The following is a 12,776-nucleotide window of genomic DNA, read 5'->3' as shown; positions in this document are numbered from 1 at the left end:
AGAAGGATAACAAAGGCAAACATCGCCATGATTCAAGCGATGATGAAGAAGATGAGAAGAAAAACAAGAACAAGAAGCTTGAGAAGAAGAAGAGCCATGACAAGAAGACCAAGCTCTTCCCAAAGAAGAAAGGGCACACCAAGAGAAGCTTCTTGGTGGAAAAACAAGAGTGGGTGACCGATGTCTCATCAAGCGAAGATTCAAGTGATGAAGAAGACATAGTCACCATTGCCCTCACAAATGAAGAACCATCACTACCTCCACCTCCAATGTGCCTCATGGCCAAAGGTAACTCTAAGGTATGTGAGAGTGAAGATGATAGTGATGATGAGCTTGACCCTAATGAGTTTGCTAACCTCATTAATGAGTATACATCCGTCATCAAGAGGGAAAAGGGCAAAGTCAAGATTCTTGAGAGCACTCGTGCAAAGTTAGAGCTTGCCCACTCCGATTTGCTTGGCAAGTACAATGACTTGCTCAAAAAGCACAATGAGTCACTTGTACTTGCTAAGCAAGTTGAAGAGAGCCACAAAAAGCTTAAACAAGAGCATAGGGAGTTGGCTCACAAGTATCAAGAACTTGAATTTGCCTATGAAGCAATTGACCCAAGTCTTGAGAACTTTGCTCATGAAACTATTGAGAAGGTCAATGCTTCTACTTCATGTGATGACCTACTCATTAATGCAAATGCTACTAATACTTTGCCCAAGCTTGCACCTTCTAGGGAAAAGGAATTGATGGATCAAGTTGCAAGCCTCAAGAGTAGTGTGGAGAAGCTCTCAAGAGGAGAATACATCCACAAAGAGATTCTCTTCAACAATGCCCGTGACTATGGCAAGAGAGGTCTTGGTTCATTTCCGGAGCCAAACATAGCTACTACTCCTTCTCCGGAGATCAAGATTAGCTTCATCAAGGAAGTTGGATCATATTGCCAACATTGCCAAGTCACCGGGCACCACACTAGGGAGTGCACTTTACCATCACGTCCTCTTCCTAAATTACCCAAGAATTACTCTTCAATATTTCAAAATAACCATTTTCTCTTGAGTAAGGTGAAGGGTAAGGTGAAGGCCAAATTCATTGGCAAACTCACTAAGGAGTCAAAGAAGAAACTCCCCAAGCAACTTTGGGTCCCAAAAGCTCTTGTCACACATGTGCAAGGCCCAAAGCTTGTTTGGGTTCCTAAAACTCAAAAGTGAATTCTCATGTGTGTAGGTGAACTACAAAGCCGGTGGAAAACATTGGGTACTTGATAGCGGTTGCTCTCAACATATGACCGGCAATGATAGCATGTTCACCTCCCTTGAAGACCCCGGCGATCATGAACATGTCACCTATGGTGATAACTCAAGGGGAAAAGTTTTAGGTTTGGGTAGAATAGCAATCTCTAAAGATTTATCTATTTCTAATGTTTTGTTTGTAGAAGCACTTAGTTTTAATCTTATTTCAATTGCTCAATTGTGTGATCTTGGACTAACGTGTGCCTTTGACAAGAATGGTGTTGTAGTAACTCATGAAAAAGACAAGTCATTGGTATTCACGGGGTTTAGGCATGGCAACATTTACTTGGTGGATTTCTCTTCAAAGCAAACAAGTACCATGACATGCCTCTTCACCAAGTCTTCTCTTGGGTAGCTTTGGCATAGAAGAATTGCTCATATTGGCATGAGCAACCTCAAGAAAGCCCACAAGAGAGGGATGATCACCGGCTTGAAGGACGTCACCTTTGACAAGAACAAGCTATGTAAAGCATGTCAAGCCGGGAAGCAAGTTGCAACACATCATCCCATCAAGACGATGTTGTCTACCTCCAAGCCGCTCGAGCTACTACACATGGATCTCTTTGGTCCAACTACATACAAGAGCATTGGTGGTAACCTCTATTGCCTAGTAATCGTTGATGATTTTTCACGTTACACTTGGGTTATGTTTCTAGGCGATAAGGGTGAAACTCCGGAACTCTTCAAGACATTTGCAAGAAGAGCTCAAAGGGAGTACAACTCCCCAATTGTGAAGATCCGGAGTGACAACGGCACCGAGTTCAAGAACATGAAGATTGAAGAATGGTGCGATGAAGAGGGCATCAAGCATGAGTTTTCCGCCACCTACACGCCTCAACAAAATGGAGTGGTGGAAAGAAAGAACAAGACACTCATCACCCTAGCTAGAGCAATGTTGGATGATTATGGCACGTCCGAGAAGTTTTGGGCGGAAGCAATCAACACGGTGTGTCATGCATCCAACCGAGTATATCCTCACCGACTCCTCAAGAAAACTCCATATGAGCTCATCACCGGGAAGAAACCAAATATATCATACTTTCGAGTCTTTGGTTGTAAATGCTTCATCTATAAGAAGAAAAGGCTCGGTAAGTTTGAAAGTAGATGTGATGAAGGTTTCTTTCTTGGTTATGCATCAAACTCCAAAGCATATAGAGTATTCAATCAAACCTCCGGGTTAGTTGAAGAAACATGTGATGTGGAGTTTGATGAATCTAATGGCTCCCAAGAGGAGGTTGTTGGCTATGAGAATGTAGGTGATGAGGAGATTGATGAAGCTTTGAAGAATATGTCCATTGGGGATATCAAGCCGGAAGAGGTGCATGAAGACAATGATCAAGGGGGAGGACCTTCCTCATCTACACCAAGCACCTCCACGGCGCCCCAAGTGGATGAAGATCAAGAAAAAGATGATACACAACCTCAAGAAAATGTGCCAACGCCAACACCCCAAGTTCAAGAACAAGAAGAGCAAAGTGTTCCACCACAAGCACAAGTCACTCATGATCCACCCCAACAAGCATCAACGCAAGTACCGCTAGTGAAGCATGGTCGCATCTCCAAGGATCATCCAATTGGTCAAATCATTGGTAGTCCATCAAAAGGAGTAAGAACTCGCTCTAAACATGCTTCATTTTGCGAATATCACTCGTTTGTTTCTTGTATTGAACCCACTAGCATAGAGGAAGCGCTTGAGGACTCGGATTGGGTGATGGCCATGCAAGATGAGTTGAACAACTTCACCCGCAATGAAGTTTGGGTCCTCGAAGCTCCTCCGAAAGACAAGAACATCATCGGCACCAAGTGGGTCTTTCGAAACAAGCAAGATGAACATGGGGTGGTGATACGCAACAAAGCAAGACTTGTGGCAAAAGGGTTCTCTCAAGTCGAAGGTTTGGATTTTGGTGAAACTTTTGCTCCGGTCGCAAGACTTGAAGCTATCCGTATCCTTCTTGCTTACTCTTCGCATCATAACATTAAGTTGTATCAAATGGATGTGAAAAGTGCATTCTTAAATGGCGTTATTAACGAACTTGTTTATGTTGAGCAACCTCCCGGGTTTGAAGATCCGAGGAATCCTAACCATGTTTATAGGTTGCACAAGGCACTCTATGGGCTCAAACAAGCTCCAAGGGCTTGGTATGAGAGGCTTCGTGACTTCCTAATCATGCAAGGCTTCAAGATCGGGAGGGTGGACACCACTTTGTTCACTAAAGACGTCAACGGGGATCTTTTTATTTGTCAAATTTATGTTGACGATATTATCTTTGGCTCAACTAATGATTTACTAAGCCATGAGTTTGCTACCATGATGTCTAGGGAATTCGAGATGTCCATGATTGGCGAATTGACCTTCTTCCTTGGTTTTCAAGTCAAACAAATGAAGGAAGGGACATTCATCCATCAAGAAAAATATACCAAAGATATCTTGAAGAAGTTCAAGATGGATGAGTGCAAGCCAATCAAGACACCCATGGCAACCAATGGGCATCTCGACTTGGATGTGGACGGTAAACCGGTTGATCAATCCCTCTATCGTTCTATGATAGGGTCTTTGCTTTACCTTACCGCATCTAGGCCCGATATAATGTTTAGTGTGTGCTTGTGTGCCCGCTTTCAAGCTAACCCAAAGGAGTCACACCTTTCGGCTGTGAATAGGATCCTTCGGTATCTCAAGCACACTCCTAGCATAGGCTTGTGGTACCCCAAAGGCGCTAGTTTAGATCTCTTGGGATACTCGGATTCGGATTTTGCCGGAAGCCGTGTGGATCGCAAGAGTACCTCCGGGGGTTGCCACTTGCTTGGGCGTTCTCTAGTTTCTTGGTCGAGTAAGAAGCAGAATTCCGTGGCTTTGTCCACCGCGGAAGCGGAATATATAGCGGCCGGTGCATATTGTGCCCAAATCCTATATATGAAGCAAACCCTTTTGGACTTTGGTGTGAAACTAGATAGGATCCCACTCCTTTGTGACAATGAAAGTGCCATAAAAATTGCCAAGAATCCGGTTCAACACTCTCGCACAAAGCACATTGATATTCGCCATCACTTCTTGCGTGATCACGAAGCCAAGGGGGACATTTCCCTTCAAGGTGTGAGATCCGAGGAGCAATTGGCGGATATATTCACAAAACCTTTAGACGAGAGTACCTTTGTTAGGCTAAGGAATGAGCTTAATGTGTTAGATGCGGCAAACGTCATGTAAGTTGCCATGTCATATAGAAAAATGCATACATATAGGACACTTGTCTAACCATGGTAAGATAGTGATGAGCAAGGGTTTAGCTAGAGGTGGTGGTCCACTTGTTTTCCTCTAGGCTTGTAGAAAGGCTCATCATGAAGAAGCTTCCCGTGGGTTCAAACTTGACAAGTAGATCTTAATTTCTTGTTATGCATTTCTTGTCATATAGATGTGCACTTCATGTTTACTTTACTTTCGCATGTGGTTGTAGTTTGCATCATCATTGCATGCGTAAGGGTCACAAAGGAGATCACTTGATGAAAATGAGACTTGTTTTCATATACAAGATCTTAATTCATGAAAAGTGAAAAGAGCAAAGTGTTAGGTGCGTTATTGCCTAGTGAGCAATGTCATGATGAGTTTGAAGCTTTCTATCTTCAATATTCCTATGACATGGCTCATACATTTTATTTGGCGCTTTGTCTCTCTTGCGGCTTTTCCTTGTGTTTGAAAAAATTTATTTAAGCAAGTGTGCTATCCTATTTATTTTGAGGGGTAAAGTCGCCTATGCAAGTCCATTGACTTGAGTTTATTTGAATCTTATAAGTTTATTGGACTTAGCATAGAAGAGTGAGCTGAGAGTGGGTTTTTTGCCTTCACCGGTTAAACCGACGTTCAAAGGATTTTTACCCATCGGATTAACCGGCGTTACTAAGTTTCAGCCTCAGCTCAGTCAAACCAGGCGTTCAACCGGCGTATACAAATTTCCGAGCATCGGATCAACCGGTGAACGTAACACAGATCTAACCTATCAATCAACCGGTGTTACCAGCGTTCAACCGGCGAGTTCAATTTACATATCGTCGGATCAACCGGCGTTCAGAAGGATTTTGTGCTAAGTGTCGGGTGAACTGCACCGATGAAATCGACCGGTGTTCTAAACCTAGTCATCGGATTAACCGGTGTTAAGGAAATTCGTGGGGCCCGTCTGTCATATATGAGTCTTGCTCGAGCCGCCGCCTCTCTTCCTTCTCTGTTTCACCCGCGTCCCTCCATCTCGAACCGCCGCCGCGCCCCTAACACGATCCCACGCCGCTGCTCGCCTGCAAGACCACCGTCGCCGCTCCGCCACAGCCCACGCGCCGCCGTGCGCCATCCGCGCCGCCGCTCTGCGTTCGCCCACAGCCGCTGCGCGCAGCCTGCAACTGCTCGCGCTCCACCCGCGCGCAACCGTGCCGCTCGTGCGCCTCCGCCAACGCCGTCAGCGCTGTCCGCGCCGCCCGTGAGCCGCCACCACTACTACTCCGCAACGCCGCCGCTCCTCACCCGCGCCTGCGTCGCCATCACGCCATCACGCCTTGCCAAGCGCCGCTGTGCTCCACGCCTCCACGCCGCAGCCGCAGCCCCACGCCGCAGCCGCAGTCCCACGCCGCAGCAGCACCCGATCAGCGCTCACCAGGTGCTCGACAATTTGCTTGTTCGAGATGGGTCGCGAAAAGAGAAAGGGAAAAGAAGTTGTGGTCGAGAAGCCCGCTCGCAAGCGGACTCGTGCAGAGAAGGAGGCCGAGAGGGCCGAGATGGTGGCGAAGGCCGCCGAGGAGCAGGCATCAGGCCGCGCTCGTCCGTTCCAGATCAGGGAGGACCCCAGAGGCAGAGGCAGAGGCAGAGGCAGAGGCAGGGGCATTGGTAGAGTCAGAGGTGCCAGGGCCACCAGAGCCGCGACGGCAGCAGCAGCAGAGTCAGATCAGTCAGATACAGCTGCAGATTCAGATACAGAGGCAGAGCAGTCTGAGCAGTCTCAGGGGCAGAGCACACAGGAGTCACCGACTCTACGACGGTCTGGCCGCACTCGGCAGACATCCCCAGCAACACAGACTTCACCAGCGACCGAGCGTCGCACTGGACCGAGGACGCGAGGAGGTCACCAGCCACAGGAGCCTCGCAGGTCCACAGCTGCAGCAGCAGCAGCTCGTAGAGCCGAGGCCCTAGAGGCCGAGCGCGCAGTGTTCCGTATGGACACTGTTGTGCGTCTGGAGCCAGGTGTGCTGCTCCAGAACTTGACCAAGGCCAATGCGGCGAAGGTCAAGAGGCTCAGGTGGAGTGTTCAGGAGGAGGACTGGTTCCCCGTGACCCGTGACAGCCGGGTCGACCGTAGGTTCTGGACGCTTCTTCAGGCCAGTTTCTACGAGACCTACCAGAGGCGGGGTCACAGGATCTTCCCGCACAGAGTGCTTGACTGGGTGTCTCTGAGGACAGCCGCAGGGGGAGCAGATGTCAGAGAGCACTTCGCTCACTTCAGGGGCCTGCCCAGGTTACTCCAGATTGAGCAGAACAGATATATTGAGGACTGGGTCAGAGTCTTCTATGCCACGGCCTGGATTGCTCCCGAGCGTCGAGCAGTACACTTTGTTTATGGAGGCCAGGTCTTTGGTTTGTCGAGAGCGACGATAGCAGGGATTCTCGGAGTTGACTTAGTTGACGTCTCGCTGCACGAGATGGTTTACGGAGATGCAGATCCACCGCGCAGAGCGATGATTGGCGGGATTGCACCCTTTCATGAGGCGATCTCTCAGTGTTTCCGCCAGCCGTTCCCTGCCTCCTACGCCAGAGTTCCCAGCCTGCTGACCCCAGAGGCATACGCAGTACACATGGCACTCCGGAGGACTTTGCTACCGAGGAGTGGCTACCCAGAGGGGTTTACAGGACTGCAGCAGCTCCTGCTTCTACACATCCTCACTCACGAGCCGTTTGACATAGTTGACTTTATTCTGGCCGAGATAGAGGATGTGATCACAGACGGGATGGGTGTGGTGCGACAGTTTCCCTTTGCACACTGGATCAGCTATATATGTTCTATGATTGTGCCAGCAGAGTCACCCATCAGCGCTCCCTACCGTCACGACGAGGCTCCCCGGTTCCCAGTTTACCGACCGACAGCTCCACAGGACCGGAGGAGGGGCAGACAGGCAGAGAGAGCTGCCATGGCACAGTTGTCACCAGAGGCACAGGCCCGTGTAGCACAGGAGGACGAGGCACTGCTTGCCGCCGAGGCACAGCTTCCCGGAGGAGAGGATGAGATACACTGGTCTGAGCTTGAGTCAGACTCCTCCGAGGACGTAGAGTACTTCCCTGCAGCAGCCCCAGCTAGTCACGACCACGAGGCAGGGGGGTCTAGAGAGCCAGCTCCAGAGTCACCAGCAGCTGCTACAGTCTCTGAGTCTCAGGTGACTCAGCCGTCCGAGCTCACTTCACTACTACAGCAGCTCGTGACCCAGCAGAGGGAGGACAGACTTGCTCAGGAGGAGGCCAGGCGAGCCCATGAGGCTCAGATTGCTGCTATTCAGAGAGAGGCAGCCCGAGAGCGTGCAGCGACAGAGGAGCGTTTTGTCGGCCTCATTGACAGAGTTTCACAGAGGACAGACGCTCAGTTCCAGCAGATGCAGCAGGGCATGATGGCGATGTTCGGGATGATCTCACAGCTTTACTCTCACACCGGACTCGCCCCGCAGCAGCCAGGACAGCCAGGCCTTCAGGGTGTTGGAGCACCTCAGCTTGCCGTTACACCAGCTCCAGCCCCTACTGCAGCTCCAGCTACCTCAGCGACACCGGAGACCACGTTCTCGATGTCCGCATTACTTGGGTCTGCTGGTCGTCCACTGTTCTCTCCACTGCCAGCGACCACACTCTTTCAGGACTCACCGTCAGCGGTTCAGTCGGTCGCCCTCCCTTCCTCACTTCAGGCAGCACCTTCAGGGGGAGGAGCAGTAGAGGAGTCCCTGCTTCCACAGTCGACGCAGCCGGCAGCCTCAGCAGTCACCTCTTCAGATATTGATACTTCTTCTGCTGACCCGGTTACGACTTCTACGGATCCTCTACCAGGCAGTGCCAGCACGAGAGCCTCCACGACAGTTACTCCCCCAGTGAGCTCAGACCCAGACCAGCAGCTTCCGTCTGTCACCGAGGGTGAGAGTTCTCCATCCGACGACGACGACCCGGATCGCTTCGTCGCCGTACCACGACAGCACGACCCGTAGCTCGCCTTTTGGTGCTTTGATGCCAAAGGGGGAGAGGTGTTAGGGTGAGCACCAGAGTTAGGGGGAGGGTAGAGCTAGAGAGAGCTCGTAGTTATCAGGACTTTGATTCTTTGTATCTCTTTTGGTGTTAGTTCATGGATATGTACATTTGTCGCTTGAGTATGCCGTGCTTTGAGACATATCTATGAATTTCGTTTGAGCCGTTGAGCTCTTTGGTCCTTCTTTTCGAGTTTGCTTGTGTTTATCCTGCTTTATCTTTCTCGCTCTCTCGTTATTTATGTTTGTGTTGTCATCAATCACCAAAAAGGGGGAGATTGTAAGCATCTAGGCCCTCAAGGTATGTTTTGGTGATTAATGACAACCATTATTGTGACTAATGAGTTTGTGCAGCTTAATAGATCATTATCGCTCATTTGGTCATATGTCAAAAGAGAGACCCCTCAATTTCGGTTATTCTAAAAGGCGATCTCGGTTTTCAACTTATATATGTCAAGGCTAAGGATCTTTCTAGTCCTAAGTGTCACAAGGTTGAGAAGGACACTTAGGTTAGTATAGGTTTTATAGTTTTGTAGTGATCGCACTATTAAGAGGGGTTAAGGCTTAGTAACTTGAGCATGGACATGGTCATTTGAAAATGGATGCACACTATGGTCACTCAGGTTTCTAGAAGTTCAAATAAGTGGTTCTCAAACTATATCTCAAGAATATTTGGATTTCATTCAAGACTCAAAACAGAAAAGACAAAATCAGAAAAAGTCTATACACCGGTTTAACCGACGCTCTCAATTTTCCATACGTCGGTTAAACGAAGTCAGCAGAGTCTGGACAAATTCAATACACCGGTTAAACCGACGTGTTTGAATTTAACGTCGGTGCATTGGTCCAGAGTTGGTTTTTCCAGGGAAATTCAAGTTCTATTCACCGGATTAACCGACGCTGTTTGAATCAAGACGTCGGTGCAATTGACCAGTGAGATGGTTTTTTCAGAGGAATTCAAAAGTTGTACTCACCGGTTAAACCGACGATAGGTTTGAGTTAACGTCGGTGCAGTTGTCCAGAGACTTGATTTTTCAGTGGTTCAGTGGACAACTACACTCACCGGTTAAACCGATGCTACGTCGGTTAATCTGCCCCAGTTGTAACGGCTAGTTTTCAGAAGAGGCAGTTTACATTCACCGGTTAAACCGACGATGACAATGGGGGGTACGTCGGATTAACCGGCGCTACGCAGTTTTCTGGCAGCTTTTCTCCAACGGCTCTATTTGTGTGAGCTGCCTATATATACCCCTCCAATGGGTCATTTCGCCCACTCTTGACACCAGGCAACATCCAAACACTCATACCATAGTCAAGAGCCACCTTGAGCTTCATCATTCACATACTTGTGCTTTCAATCAATCAAGAAGCAAGATTAAGGACTTGAGTAGAGAAAAGCTAGTGTGCATCCGTTCTTGGTGATCGGTTCTTGCTCAAGTGAAGGCCTTAGCTTGTTACTCTTGGTGATTGGCATCACCTAGGCGATCTTGGTGATCGGGGTGTTTCTCGCGGAGCTTGCCAAGGATTGTGGGAGCCCGGAGAAGAAGATTGTACGTGGCTTGAGCTCCACCACGCCGGGATGGTGAACGGAGACTCTTAGTGAGCACCCAAGTCTCGGTGACATGGGAGGTGACAAGACTCTTAGTGAGTGTCACAACGTGGACTAGGGGTGTGTGCCAACACATCGACACCACGGGAAAAATCCGGTCGTCTCTTGTCCACTCTCTTTATTCAAGCATTTTCTTTCATGCAATTTACTTATGAGCTTGACTTAGAGATCATAACTTAGCTCTACCTTGCTAGGCTTTACTTTGTTTTTATCTCTTTTAGCTTGTGTAGGTAGCTTAGTTATCCGGTTGGTGAATTGGTGCCCTACTAGTATTGCATAGGTTAAGGTTGCTTTACCTTGCTTTAGAATTTGAAAAAGGCCCAATTCACCCCCCCTCTTGGTCCATCGATCCTTACAACCGCGTTCCCCGCCGGCGGTGTAAGACCGGCGGCGCATCGGGGCGGGCCCGCGTCCAGGGGCCCAGGCGGCCCTGGGGCTCGCAGCGGCGCTCCGCGAGCGCGCGCAGAGCGGCCCCGTCGCGGCGACGGCTAGGCGCACACAGTGGCGCGGCGCGTTCCTGGCGGTGGCAACGCGGGGATCGAGCAGGGAAAGGGCCGGGGAGCATGAGTAGGTCGCGTGGATGCTCACCGTGCACTCGATTTGGACGGAGGAGGGCTGGAGGTAGGGGATCGACGGAGGGGGCAGAGCTCCGGGGAAGAACGTCAATGGCGGCCGGCAGTCTGGGCTCGATCTGGTCGGGTTTGGGCTCAATCGAGCTCGGGGATGGGTGGAGGAGTTGCGGGGCGAGGCTGCGGAGCTTGGGGCGCGAGGGATTGAGGCGGGGTGGCGAGGGGTGGCCGGAGCGACGAGCGGCGGCAGCTCAGTTCATGCTCTGCTCGCGCGAGCTCGAGGAAGAGGATGAAGGAAAGGGAAGGGAGAAGCTTCCAGGGCCTGCGCGAGGATAAGGGCGGCGCGCGGAGGGCGAGGTTCGCCGGGATGCTCGACGCGTGTTGGAGCTCGCCTGTGTCCAGACGCCGGTATGGGCGTCGGGCGAGCACAGTGGAAGCACTGGAGCTGCACAGTAAACTGGTTTGACTATTTTGGCCCAGTTTTTGACACTCCAAAATTTAAAAATTCATATGAGAACTTGAAATTTGGCCAAAAGAGAAGTTGTAGAGAAAGAGAAGATCTACAACTTTGATTTTGGGCGAAAATTGATTTGGAGCTTAGATTAGGGAGAAAAACGCGCTCAAAGCTCGATTAGGGTTGAGTACTAACAACGGTCATTAACCCGCTAACGACATCGCTTAGCCCTAAATAGTGATTAAACATGTAATTAGGGAGCACAAATAACGCAGGGGTGTTACAGCCCTTCCCCCCTTAAAAGAATCTTGTCCCGAGATTCACGCCCGGTAGAAAGGATAAGGCGAGAAGGTTGAAAGGGGAAGTACCTGGATGAGCGTTTAAAAAGTCTAGATACTTGGATCTCAGAAATTCCTCCTTCTCCCAAGTAGCTTCATCTTCGGAGTGATTACTCCATTGGACTTTGTAGAATCGGATGGTTGTGCGGCGAGTAACTCGATCCTTGCGATCAATAATCTTGATAGGATGCTCAGGATAAGTGAGATCAGACTCTAATTGAATCGAGTCACTTCCAACAACTTGTGTCGCAACTCAAGACTGTAACGTCCCGCCTCCCCGAGGCCGGGACTGCTTACATCTGACAGCTTTCTAGGACATAGACTTCCCTCACAGACCAACACATGTCTTTTCTGCAGACTTTGTCCTCACTCGTGCGCACCCTGGAATAATTTCCCGATCGGTCACCTATCTCCAAATTGCTACGGGCCAAGCACGCTTAACCTCGGAGTTCTTTGGAGACCGGCTTGCGAAAAAGAAATTGTAACTTGTTGGTATGAGTAACCTATTAATCCTATTATGCCTAGGCCGGGGTGTCACATACTCACCCCCTTAAGGGACCGACGTCCCCGTCGGTCAATCCCAAGCCAGGAACGTCCTCTCTTGGCCATGTCCCGTACGTCTAGTGCCAACGACCCATGTGCCACGCCCGTGCATCCAGTGTCAACGGTCCCTATGCCACGTCCGTGTGTCCAGTGCTAACGGTGCATCCCAGATGTCCGCGCACTGACCCGCCACGCGCCCATCCATATGCCGGTGGCATCTGTGCCCCCACGCGACCGTGCTCTTGCCCGCGCACTTACGCTCGTACGTGCCTGTGAAACCACGAGAATCGGCTCTGATACCATTCTGTAACGTCCCGCCTCCCCGAGGCCGGGCCCACTTATATCTGACAACTTTCTTGTAACACCCCAAGTGTTAATCACCTGTAGTTAAGGTTAATCATGTGTTTGACATCATCATTAGCATTAATCGTGCTTGTAAAAAAATTTTGGATTAAATTTTTGCTAGCTTGTTAACACATGAAATGATGACTAATTTTCAAATCCAATAAAACATGCTTTAAAAATAACTTTTAAATTCTTGCTCAAATAAACTTTTGCCTAAAAACAAAGTTGTAGAGTTTGGAGTGGTGAAAAACTTTCATGTTTATGGTTTTTCAAGTTTCAGCACAAAATTTGAAGAAAACTTTTAATTTTGCTGTGAATAGGACATTAATGCTTTGGTGTCAATATTTCAAAATTTAAACCATGATTTAATCTTCAAATGAAGTTTTGCCT

Source organism: Panicum virgatum, chromosome 3K, assembly GCF_016808335.1.
Source record: "Panicum virgatum strain AP13 chromosome 3K, P.virgatum_v5, whole genome shotgun sequence".
NCBI classification, from domain to species: domain Eukaryota; kingdom Viridiplantae; phylum Streptophyta; class Magnoliopsida; order Poales; family Poaceae; genus Panicum; species Panicum virgatum.
The sequence above is the reverse complement of the archived record's forward strand: the minus strand, read 5'-3'. Positions refer to the sequence as shown.